Source organism: Helianthus annuus, chromosome 3 (genome assembly GCF_002127325.2).
Source record: "Helianthus annuus cultivar XRQ/B chromosome 3, HanXRQr2.0-SUNRISE, whole genome shotgun sequence".
Taxonomy (NCBI): Eukaryota; Viridiplantae; Streptophyta; class Magnoliopsida; order Asterales; family Asteraceae; genus Helianthus; species Helianthus annuus.
In genome coordinates this window covers 156,155,495-156,167,655 of record NC_035435.2, presented here as the reverse complement: position 1 = coordinate 156,167,655, position 12,161 = coordinate 156,155,495, and the positions used below count along the sequence as shown (strand labels likewise).

The window sequence follows — 12,161 nt, the reverse complement described above, 5'->3', positions numbered from 1 at the left end:
TGAAGTAGAAGTGAAAAATCAAATTAGTTAAAGGGGTTAAATTACTAAAGATTGAAACTTTAGACTTAAATTGTCAAATATTGAAACTTTAAGGTTATAAATGAAAATTTCATTTTTTTTTTTTGAAAAACTCCCAAGGCTAATAATACAACTACCTTATGCATAAAGATGTTGCTTATTTATAGTTTTGTAATGAGAATCAGGTAGTAAAAAGAACGATTACAACACATGAATTTACTCTACAAATAATAAAAGTTTGAAGTTATATTTTATTTACGTTTCTATCGTTAAAACCAATGTTTTAAAAATCGGTAAATACCAGCCGCTTATGCCGGTATTACCATTTTCGGATGTAAATCCGGTCCGAAACACCACGGTAAGTAGGAGAAACGGCATAGACTTTGTACCGCCGGTAAAATCCGGTATACCGGTACCGTCTCAAGTCTGTTTTTCTTAAGACTTTACTTTTTATCGTCCCATCTCCATGTTTACTCTTTCCTTTAACCTAACAACTTTTAATATTTTATCTCCATCGATCAAATTCAAAACTTGCTTCATCACTCCATCATTCCTGGCTTGTTCCAGACTAACATCAACCCATCCTTCGTTCCATATTTTCATTTGAGTAAATTGCCATTTTAGTCCCTGAGTTTTGTCCAAATTTGCCACTTTAGTCCAAATAGTTTTTTTTTTGCCTTTGGGTCCCTGACTTTTCCATTTTATTGCCGTTTTGATCACATACACTAACTCCATCCAAAAACTCCATCTTTAACTCTTTTCAATTGCCATTTTGATCCAATTCCAAAAAATCAAAAAAATCCAAAAAATCAAATTTTTTTCTAAAAAATCATAAAAATTCTAAAAAATCCAAAAAATCCGTTTCGGCGCGAACCGTTTCGACCCGAACCGTTTCGACGCGAACCGTTTCGACCCGTACCGTTTCGAAGCCGAACCGTTTCAACGCGAACCGTTCCGACCCGTACCGTTCCAAACCGTACCGTTTCGACGCGAACCGTTTCAAACCGAACCGTTTCGAACCGTGCCGTATCGAACCGAACCGTTTCGACACGTACCGTTTCGAACCCGAACCGTTTCGAGCTGAACCGTTTCGACCCGTGCCGTTTCGAACCGTGCCGTTTCGAACCGTGCCGTATCGAACCGTGCCGTGTCGAACCGAGCCGTTTCGACCCATACCGTTTCGATCGTTTCAAACCGAACCGTTTCGAACCGTGCCGCATCGAACCGAACCGTTTCGACCCGTACCATTTCGAACCGAACCGTTTCGAACCAAACCATTTAGACCCGAACCGTTTCGAGCCGAACTGTTTCGACGCGAACCGTTTCGAACCGTACCGTTTCAAACCGAACCGGTACGGGTCGAAACGGTTCGGTTCGATACGGCACGGTTTGAAACGGTACGGGTCGAAACGGTTCGGTTCGATACGGTACGGTTCGAAACAGGTCGGCTTGAAACGATTCGGCTTCGAAACGGTACGGGTCGAAACGGTTCGCGTCGAAACAGTTCGGCTCGAAACGGTTCGGGTCGAAATGGTTTGGTTCGAAACGATTCGGTTCGAAATGGTACGGGTCGAAACGGTTCGGTTCGATACGACACGGTTCGAAACGGTTCGGTTTGAAACGGTCGAAACGGTATGGGTCGAAACGATTCGAGTCGAAACGGTTCGACGCGAAACGGTTCGGGTCGAAACGGTTCGCGTCAAAACGGTACGGGTCGAAACGGTTCGGTTCGATACGGCACGGTTCGAAACGGTTCGGTTTGAAACGGTCGAAACGGTTCGGCTTCGAAACGGCACGGGTCGAAACGGTTCGGTTCGAAACGGTTCAGCTCGAAACGGTTCGGGTTCGAAACGGTTCGCGCCGAAACGGATTTTTTGGATTTTTTAGAATTTTTTTGATTTTTTAGAAATATTTGGATTTTTTAGAATTTTTATGACTTTTTTGGAAATTTTTTGAGTTTTTGGTATTGGATCAAAATGGCAAGTTGAAAAGTTTAAATTGAAAATCTCCAAAATACCCCTGGTTTAAACTGAGTTTTTGGATGGAGTTAGTGTATGTGATCAAAACGACAATAAAATGGAAAAGTCAGGGACCCAGAGGCAAAAAAAAAAACTATTTGGACTAAAGTGGCAAATTTGGACAAAACTCAGGGACTAAAATGGCAATTTACTCTTTTCATTTTAATCCAATTTTGGATTATTTTTTGAGTTAATGTTGTAATTTATGAAATTATATAATTAACTAGTCAACCCGGTTGAACCGCTCGACACAACCCGGTTCAACCGATTAAACCATTTTTGTGGCTAATCCGGTATGATTAAAAAACCGGATTTTAGAACATTGGTTAAAACAAAATTTCTACAATTCTTAACTCATTTAGTGGCAAAGATTATCATTATTTAATTAGTCTTGCTTTCATCTAACCGGGAATCATCATAAGGCCGGAGGGTGTGGTATAAAGCCCCTAGGGGCTTTATCACGCCACCTCAGCGCCACGTCAACGCCACGTCACACAGGGGGAAACCCCTTTTTTTAACTTGCAGGGTGTGGTATAAAGCCCCCTCAATGCCAATAACGTCCCCTTATCTTGACCAAGTGCCTCGATCAAGCCAAAAACGCCCGTTAGCACGATGGCGAAAGGGCCATAGCACCCTCCTCTTAGCGGCGGTGAGGTGGTTGATGGCGCCCCGGACGCTATTGTTGTCGATGTGGCGAGGTGACGCTAAGCCACACCATCCGGCCTAAGAATTACTTGATTAATTTTTCTTATTGCAGCATCGTTTTAAGCTTATTAATGTGATTTTTAAATACATTTATTAATTATATTTTCTGACCGACTTACTTTGTACATGTAAATCTATCATTTTTTTAATAGTCACAAATAATTGCTTGGTTCTTATTGCTTAGTAATCAAAAAGTCTCCTTTTCTTAAAACTAACCCACCTTAATCTTAACGGTCTTTGCTTTTTAATTATTAAATTTGACATAAAAAATTGAGTAAGGTATTGTTATTAGCATTCATATGGTTACGTAATTTTTTGTTTTTTTTAGTAAAAACCACTTTTGGGCACATAGAGTTTCACTTTAGTATCGTTTATTAAATGGTAAATTGCATATTTGAATATTCTCAAAGATTTTTATTACATTATATATCAAAATATGTTTTATGTTTCTAATCATATATAACCTGCCAAGTAGCACTAATGCTAGCGAGCACCAATACCGGAAAAACTCATAAAACAAAACAAATAAAAATTAAAAACATGACACTGAACGAAAAGCAGATGTAAAATCGTTGAATCATGCCCGTCCGTTGCGGCGTGCTAACGCGAAGAAATTACAAAGAAACGTAAAACATAGAAAAGAATAGACGAAAAAGGGCGTGTTAACTCGCAAAATTTAGAACGAAATACTTGCGAACTATGAAAAGTATGAGAAACCAAAGTTAAAAATAAAAAAAAAGTGTTGGGTTAAATTATAAAAGAAGAAAAACTTTGGGTTAAAAGTAAAAATAAAATAAAAAAAAGGTTAAAATAGAAAAGATGAAAATATTTGAGTTAAAAGTGAAAAATCAATTGACCTTTAAAAATAACATCATGCATGGGATATAATACCACAAAACACTAAAATGTTGATAATTAATAGTATGAAAATATGCTTGTGACCTATATAATAGCCAATAAACACTTAAATTCTTCCATTGGGTTAATTATATCTTCTAATTTAATCACTGAAAGAGTTGAATAAATTGCATATATTACACGTAAAGTTTAAATGATAATAACTTGCACATAAATCACCTTTGTGAACCATTATGACATTATTCAATAACTTTCATGACATTTTTATGCAAACAAATAAACAACAATCCTATTCAGCTATCCAAGGTTGTTTAAATTCATTTAACTTAATTATATCTATTATTAGTATTTTGTTTTGTTCTATCTATCCCAGTGTTGAAGTAATCCCTAGTTGTGTCACACCCCGATATTTCCACATATTACCGGTGGGGAGCATCGTGACATAGTTGATATCATCATAGTCAATATACACAACATAATAGCAAGCGGAAGGCTTGGTGAAAAATTACTATTATAAACCATATTGTCTAAGTGTCCAAATAAAAGAATATACAGACTTGGTTATAATAGAGATCCACAGACGGATGATAAAATAAAAATACAAGAAACTGAAATAACAGACTCCAGGCATCTAAGGATTTGCAAAATCCTCTTATTTGATACCAAGTAGCTCCAGCCTATTTACGTGAGGTACCTGTCAAATAGTCTTTGGAAAATACGTCAGTTTACAATGGTAAATACAATTAACCGACCCATTTGGAAAGAGTTTAAGAAAATTGATTTAAGTGCACAATGCACAAACCATTTATACTTGTGACAATTATTTAAGATAATCTTGTATGCCGTTTTACATGTTTGTCATACATATGGGGCCGGTTTGGAAGCCGGTCATAATTAACCGACTCACCACTATAAAACTGAAACGCCCACTTTTTACTTTTGACAATAACATAAAGTTCATACAAATGTTTGGAAAAATTTTGACATGACCCATTCGAAAAGTGAACATTTTCCTGCTTTTTAACGAAACCATTCAAGATACATTCTATGACACTAATCAAAATAAAGTCTAACCTCAAACTACTACCATCATCCTAATAACTAGTTTAACATTTACTACACAAAAGGACGTTTCGACCCATTCAAAAGAAACAACTTGAAACGGAAGCGTATTAAGGTCAACGTCGTGTGTGCTCGGTCCGGGTGCGCCGCGTCAAGCAATAGATTTACCTAACATTCATAACAACAACATTGTTAGTTCATAATACATAGTAATTTAAAATCCTTTAAATTACCTATCATTGTTCGACCCGTTAACATAACATGTTACCTTATTAGCATCTTTACTTCCATTTGAAACATCCAACTTATCACCTTTCGACCCATTCGTAATGAATCGCTACATAACATGCTTTTCAATATATTTACATCCTTTGACCCGTTATGAACAATTACAACAATCCATAGTACCAAATACCACTACTCGTAAAATTACATTTAAGATAAACAAAGCTCATATGAACTTACAAATTTGCATTCTACACATATTACTTGTAAATCCTAAACACACCCATCTATACATGTAAATTGTATACACATAATTATCCACACTTACGTGTTCATAGTCATACTTTCCTATGAGTCCCAATTGCTTACTTACAATTATACCCATACCTACGCGTATAACAACTTATTTCATCTTTATGCATAATATCATCACGTAAGATTCTTTCTTACCTATACTTAATAGAAACTATTTCTTAACTACTTTCGACTCATTTACCGTAAACTTACCTTATTACTTCCTTTGTCTCATACTTTCTCACACGTTTCACAATAATCATAATACTACAATACATTTTACATCTAAAGTGTAAGTCCGGGATTCACTTACCTTGTGCGTCCGTATTTGCGTTTGTTTTACTTGAGTCTTCTTAGCCCGTTAGCCTTCCATGCTCTCAACCATTTTGACATGATTCCTACACATTCATGTCATTGCATTTGCATTCTTATTAGCATATTTACTTATACATATGAACAATCATATCAATTTCACATCTCATATATGACCTTTGTTAATCCAATCAACCAAGCATAAAGCATACTCGACATTATTCCTACATAACCTTCACATGAACTATATCTCTATACTCATTATTTGCAGGAATTTCACTTACTATTGTCTTTTAGACATTTCATCGAACACTTGGTGTGCGTATCATTAACAAAGCATAAGATACAAGTGTTTTATTCATATTTTCCCTAGTAGCCTTCACAACTCTTTTTATCAATCAAAACCACATCATAAAATCATCCTATAACATGGTAATTCATCAATTATCTTCATACTCAAACTTTCATCTATCACAACTACTCAATTCATAGAATTGCAAGATCACCACATCACTAGGTTAAATGGGTTTTACTTCAAACTTTCATATAAACGAATTCAGGCATAGAATATCTTCTAAATGATAATTTCTAAAGCATATACAAGCTTAATTTCATACTAATTCACAGATTGATCAAAACCTATATTCACTAAATAGCATCAATTCACAAAATCTGACTTACTCTATGTAGGGAACTCTTAGATAGTTGAGAATTCGCTGACATGCATTCGAATTAGGGCCAGAAACTTATTCAATTGCTTGTGGTTTGAGGAGCTAGGGCAAGAAGAAGGGTTTTTCCCTTCCTGGTCGTTCCCTGCGTCGCCCCCCACACTTCCCCCACATAAACTCTTTTAATTTCTTATTTATTTGTTAATTTTACACATTCAGCCCCTTGGGATTAATCATGTTATAATTCTAGTACAATTTTACTAACATTCTAAACTTCCTTGTTTATTATAACCTAATAAACTTTATTTAAAACCTTTAAACATTCAAATAGTCTAATATTAGATTTTTGGGGTGTTACAAGTCTACCCCCCCTTAAAAGAGGTTTCGTCCCCGAAACCTTGCTCATTTCCACGGGACCATAGTCCTTAACTGACCGGTTGATACTAGTTCTTTTTATTTCGCACAATCCTAAAATATACGTATCTTGAGATTTCGAATTCTTGCCTTATGTTAGTCCCCTAGTGACGATCATCACTACTTGGTTATTCATTCATTTCATTCACAATACACACCATGGCAAGAATTTACTCATACCTTATAAAAATGTCTCATTCATGAACAAATATAACTATACGTCCTATCTTTACTTTCTTAAATCAAGTCTAATACTCATATGCTTATATTTACACGTATGTTCATACATACATACATACCTTCATGTATACATTCACACATGCATACATACATACATAAATACATACAAGCTTTATTCCTTTGTGCACATCCAATCCCTTTTAACACATACGTACATACGTTCATATATGTACACTCATACATCTATTTACATACACCCGAAAACATACTTGCAACAATAGCACATCTATACGTACATGTTTACATGCTAACTTATTGTTATATAATGCACACCCTCATACGTACCTTCATACATTTATTACATACATTCATACCATCCCTATCTCTCTACATACATACGTACGTTCATACGTATCTTCATACCTTCATACATTCCTACTTGTATACATACGTATATTTACATGGATATTCATATATATTACATTACAAATCATTTCATTCGTGATTCTCATGCATTACTTACTATTCACACATATGGGCGTTTCTGAATACTTCAAGACTGAACTAAGATTTCATTCCCTTATTGACCTCTAACCAAATTGACTTCATTCGTCTGTAACGAGCTCTCATCATGAGCATCCTTTCAACATACTACTATCATCAGCCAAGAATTCCATCATTCTCATTTATAACATTAACGGTTATCACATTTCCTTTCATACTTGCGTTCAACTTGGTGTTCACTCACCCATAGTTCCTTCATAATTTCCCGATTTGCATTAGCATTATACTGTACATGGGTCAAATAATATAATTTGTAAGATCTAAGCTTACATAACTGAAATTTATAAGGACCTTCGCATTTTATATAAATAATGCTCACAAACTTTCATACAATACGCTTCAACACTTTAGGTATGATAACATATTCATACTCATAAAACTCTTACAAGGTTTATAATTGGTTCAATTCGTGACATACGTAACTTTACCCTTTTTGAGATCAACTTCAATTCCTCATGCATCCAATGTTCTCATACTTGCATTATATTGCTTTCTCAACGGAACACGATTAATAACGTTATTACTCAAACGTATCTAAATCATACATACGCACACACGTTCACATGTGCATGCATGCATACATTCATTCATATATATCTACATATGTGCATACATTTATACCTACGTTCATACATACTTACATTCATTCATTCATACTTACATACATTCATACATTTTTGCATACATTCAAACATACTTGCATACATTCAAACATACTTGCATACATTCGTACATACTTACATACGTACATATATTCATACATATATATATACATACTTACATACTTTCCTACACCTCTACGTACATGCGTACATTCATATATACCCCTCATACCTTCTATTTTCACACTAAGACTTCTTTCGTCTTCCACCACAACTATATATGTGGTGGATCTACCTTGTTAAAATCTAATATTCCACATTTTACCCTTCGGTTTGACAATTTACGAAAAATGCCCATTACAAGGCATTAAGCAAAAGGGCATATACCTTTCACCTCTTCGCGACCAAAAAGGTGTATTCATTTGTAAAACTTATTTCCAAACTACCTTTGAGGGTCGTTTACCCAATTTGCCTTTCGAGGGCTTTTTGGTAAATTTTAGCCCTTCTTTTACGACGAGGGACTTCTAACTACGTAATTCACCCAAATCACACATCTTTACTAAAATTTTACTTACACATACCTGACTCGAGTCAAGGCATTGACCCGCTTAAGTACCTTGCATTTTTAATTACTAAATAATAGCAACGAACTTCCCATGTGCTATCCATCCTGTGAGCATAAAACTCAACGAACATTCCTTAGTCATCATCGTCAATGATTATATCATCATTAATTAATCCATTTGGTCTAAACGACCCAAACCTTTTGCATTGAAAATAAAGTGGTATTTACTTACTAATTCTCTCATTTGACTCATTATAGATTTTCACCATATGGTCATAATCCTTAAACCTTTCCCTTACACATTCAACCCATCATTGCTTACGCCATAGGGTGCCTTTTTTTTTTTTTAAATTTCCCTATACATTTACCTACACATAACTAATTTACCGTTTCACCCTTATTATTTTCATTATGGCATACATCATATCAAAATCTTTCAAAACTCATTGTACCTTCGTCATTCCATGGCTAAATTACCATTTTACCCCTTTTTACCATTAAGCATGGTCTTTATCATTTTCACTCGCTCCGACCCGTATCATTTCGTGTCGGAACCTCGTATTTCAAATTCACCTTATCGTACTTACCACCCATAAAACAAATAAGCATTCTACGAAATGAGCGTAAACTTTACTTACCTTGCATCGAATTATCCTTTTTCCGCGAACTTGATCCGTTCATTCCTTCCTTCCATTCTTCATAATTTTGATCCGTATTCACCCCCGGATTCAAACCTTCATTCATTCCTTCCATTCTTTGCATTCCATTCATGTTTGAATTCATTCGCGAATTCAAACCTCTCATTCATTCTTTTCCATTCTTTTCTTTCTTTCTCATGTTCAACCCGATTCTTAAGAATCGTTGGACCCCTTTCTTTCCCTCCCACACGACCCCTATTCCCAGTTCGTCCGGACATACACGTGATGCTTTTCATGGCCTCACGAGCGTCCTATGCTTTTTGCACACTGGCCAAGCGTGCAATCCACATGCTAGTCTCGTGCCTTCATGAGAATTAGCACTTTATGTCCAGGGAACCGGTCTTAAGTTCGTGCCACACTCATATGAATCCTTCAAGAATTTCACCCTCGTATATAAGGGTATGCTACCTACCGGTACTTACCAAATTTAAAATTTGTATACCTGGGGTCCCTTTTTCCTAGCATATCACACGCCATAACCTTCGTGCTAGCCCGCAGCTACAGAACGTCCTCATTTTCCAACAAGCTCACCTTTCATTATTCATCATTGTTAGTATCAATCACACATACCACTTTATATATATTTCTGGTTACAAATTTCGATTGAATCGACATTTAATTGTGTTTTATTAGAATATTGTAGTTTTGGAAAGCTTGTTGGTGATTCGTTGCGGAAAACTCAAGAAAATATGAAGTTTGTGGAAATTTTGCCCAGACACAGCTGTGTTGGTTATCTGAGTACAATGTCACACAGCTGTGTCAGCCTTGCCACACACTCTGATCTCAGCAACAAGTATCCACGGTCCACACAGCTGTGTCACTTAACGACACACCTGTGTGCAGCGCCAGATCTGATGTAACTTAATGTTTAGCTCCCATTTCATTTGACCCGTTCTAACCCCCAAACTGATCCGATTCATCCCACATCTTTCCACAACATCCCGTAACCATTCCATAACATTCCGTAACTAAATTATTTGTAATGCAAAAATTTCAACTTTTAAAATACTTACTTGCCTTGCGCCGCGGAACGAACACACACTTCTCACGAGCTTTCAGTTTGAGTTCAAGCACTTAATGCTTAAATCCCTCAAACCTATGCTCTGATACCAACTTGAAACGCCCACTTTTTACTTTTGACAATAACATAAAGTTCATACAAATGTTTGGAAAAAATTTTGACATGACCCATTCGAAAAGTGAACATTTTCCTGCTTTTTAACGAAACCATACAAGATACATTCTATGACACTAATCAAAATAAAGTCTAACCTCAAACTACTACCATCATCCTAATAACTAGTTTAACATTTACTACACAAAAGGACGTTTTGACCCATTCAAAAGAAACAACTTGAACCGGAAGCGTATTAAGGTCAACGTCGTGTGTGCTCGGTCCGGGTGCGCCGCGTCAAGCAATAGATTTACCTAACATTCATAACAACAACATTGTTAGTTCATAATACATAGTAATTTAAAATCCTTTAAATTACCTATCATTGTTCGACCCGTTAACATAACATGTTACCTTATTAGCATCTTTACTTCCATTTGAAACATCCAACTTATCACCTTTCGACCCATTCGTAATGAATCGCTACATAACATGCTTTTCAATATATTTACATCCTTTGACCTGTTATGAACAATTACAACAATCCATAGTACCAAATACCACTACTCGTAAAATTACATTTAAGATAAACAAAGCTCATATGAACTTACAAATTTACATTCTACACATATTACTTGTAAATCCTAAACACACCCATCTATACATGTAAATTGTATACACATAATTATCCACACTTACGTGTTCATAGTCATACTTTCCTATGAGTCCCAATTGCTTACTTACAATTATACCCATACCTACGCGTATAACAACTTATTTCATCTTTATGCATAATATCATCACGTAAGATTCTTTCTTACCTATACTTAATAGAAACTATTTCTTAACTACTTTCGACTCATTTACCGTAAACTTACCTTATTACTTCCTTTGTCTCATACTTTCTCACACGTTTCACAATAATCATAATACTACAATACATTTTACATCTAAAGTGTAAGTCCGGGATTCACTTACCTTGTGCGTCCGTATTTGCGTTTGTTTTACTTGAGTCTTCTTAGCCCGTTAGCCTTCCATGCTCTCAACCATTTTGACATGATTCCTACACATTCATGTCATTGCATTTGCATTCTTATTAGCATATTTACTTATACACATGAACAATCATATCAATTTCACATCTCATATATGACCTTTGTTAATCCATTCAACCAAGCATAAAGCATACTCGACATTATTCCTACATAACCTTCACATGAACTATATCTCTATACTCATTATTTGCAGGAATTTCACTTACTATTGTCTTTTAGACATTTCATCGAACACTTGGTGTGCGTATCATTAACAAAGCATAAGATACAAGTGTTTTATTCATATTTTCCCTAGTAGCCTTCACAACTCTTTTTATCAATCAAAACAACATCATAAAATCATCCTATAACATGGTAATTCATCAATTATCTTCATACTCAAACTTTCATCTATCACAACTACTCAATTCATAGAATTGCAAGATCACCACATCACTAGGTTAAATGGGTTTTACTTCAAACTTTCATATAAACGAATTCAGGCATAGAATATCTTCTAAATGATAATTTCTAAAGCATATACAAGCTTAATTTCATACTAATTCACAGATTGATCAAAACCCATAATCACTAAATAGCATCAATTCACAAAATCTGACTTACCCTATGTAGGGAACTCTTAGATAGTTGAGAATTCGCTGACATGCATTCGAATTAGGGCCAGAAACTTATTCAATTGCTTGTGGTTTGAGGAGCTAGGGCAAGAAGAAGGGTTTTTCCCTTCCTGGTCGTTCCCTGCGTCGACCCCCACACTTCCCCCACATAAACTCTTTTAATTTCTTATTTATTTGTTAATTTTACACATTCAG

At 35.5% G+C, this 12,161-nt stretch overlaps 2 long non-coding RNA genes across 2 annotated transcripts; both read right to left on the bottom strand.

Moving 5' to 3' along the window:
* Positions 1-4,513: 4,513 nt before the first annotated feature.
* Positions 4,514-6,330, bottom strand: LOC110928154. The gene is made up of 3 exons (XR_002586173.2): positions 6,174-6,330; positions 5,494-5,578; positions 4,514-4,829 (listed from the first exon to the last, which is right to left on the bottom strand). It is a non-coding gene; the product is annotated as an uncharacterized LOC110928154 (long non-coding RNA).
* A 4,119-nt stretch (positions 6,331-10,449) lies between these two features.
* Positions 10,450-12,123, bottom strand: LOC110928155. The gene is made up of 3 exons (XR_002586174.2): positions 11,956-12,123; positions 11,276-11,360; positions 10,450-10,611 (listed from the first exon to the last, which is right to left on the bottom strand). It is a non-coding gene; the product is annotated as an uncharacterized LOC110928155 (long non-coding RNA).
* Positions 12,124-12,161: the final 38 nt, after the last annotated feature.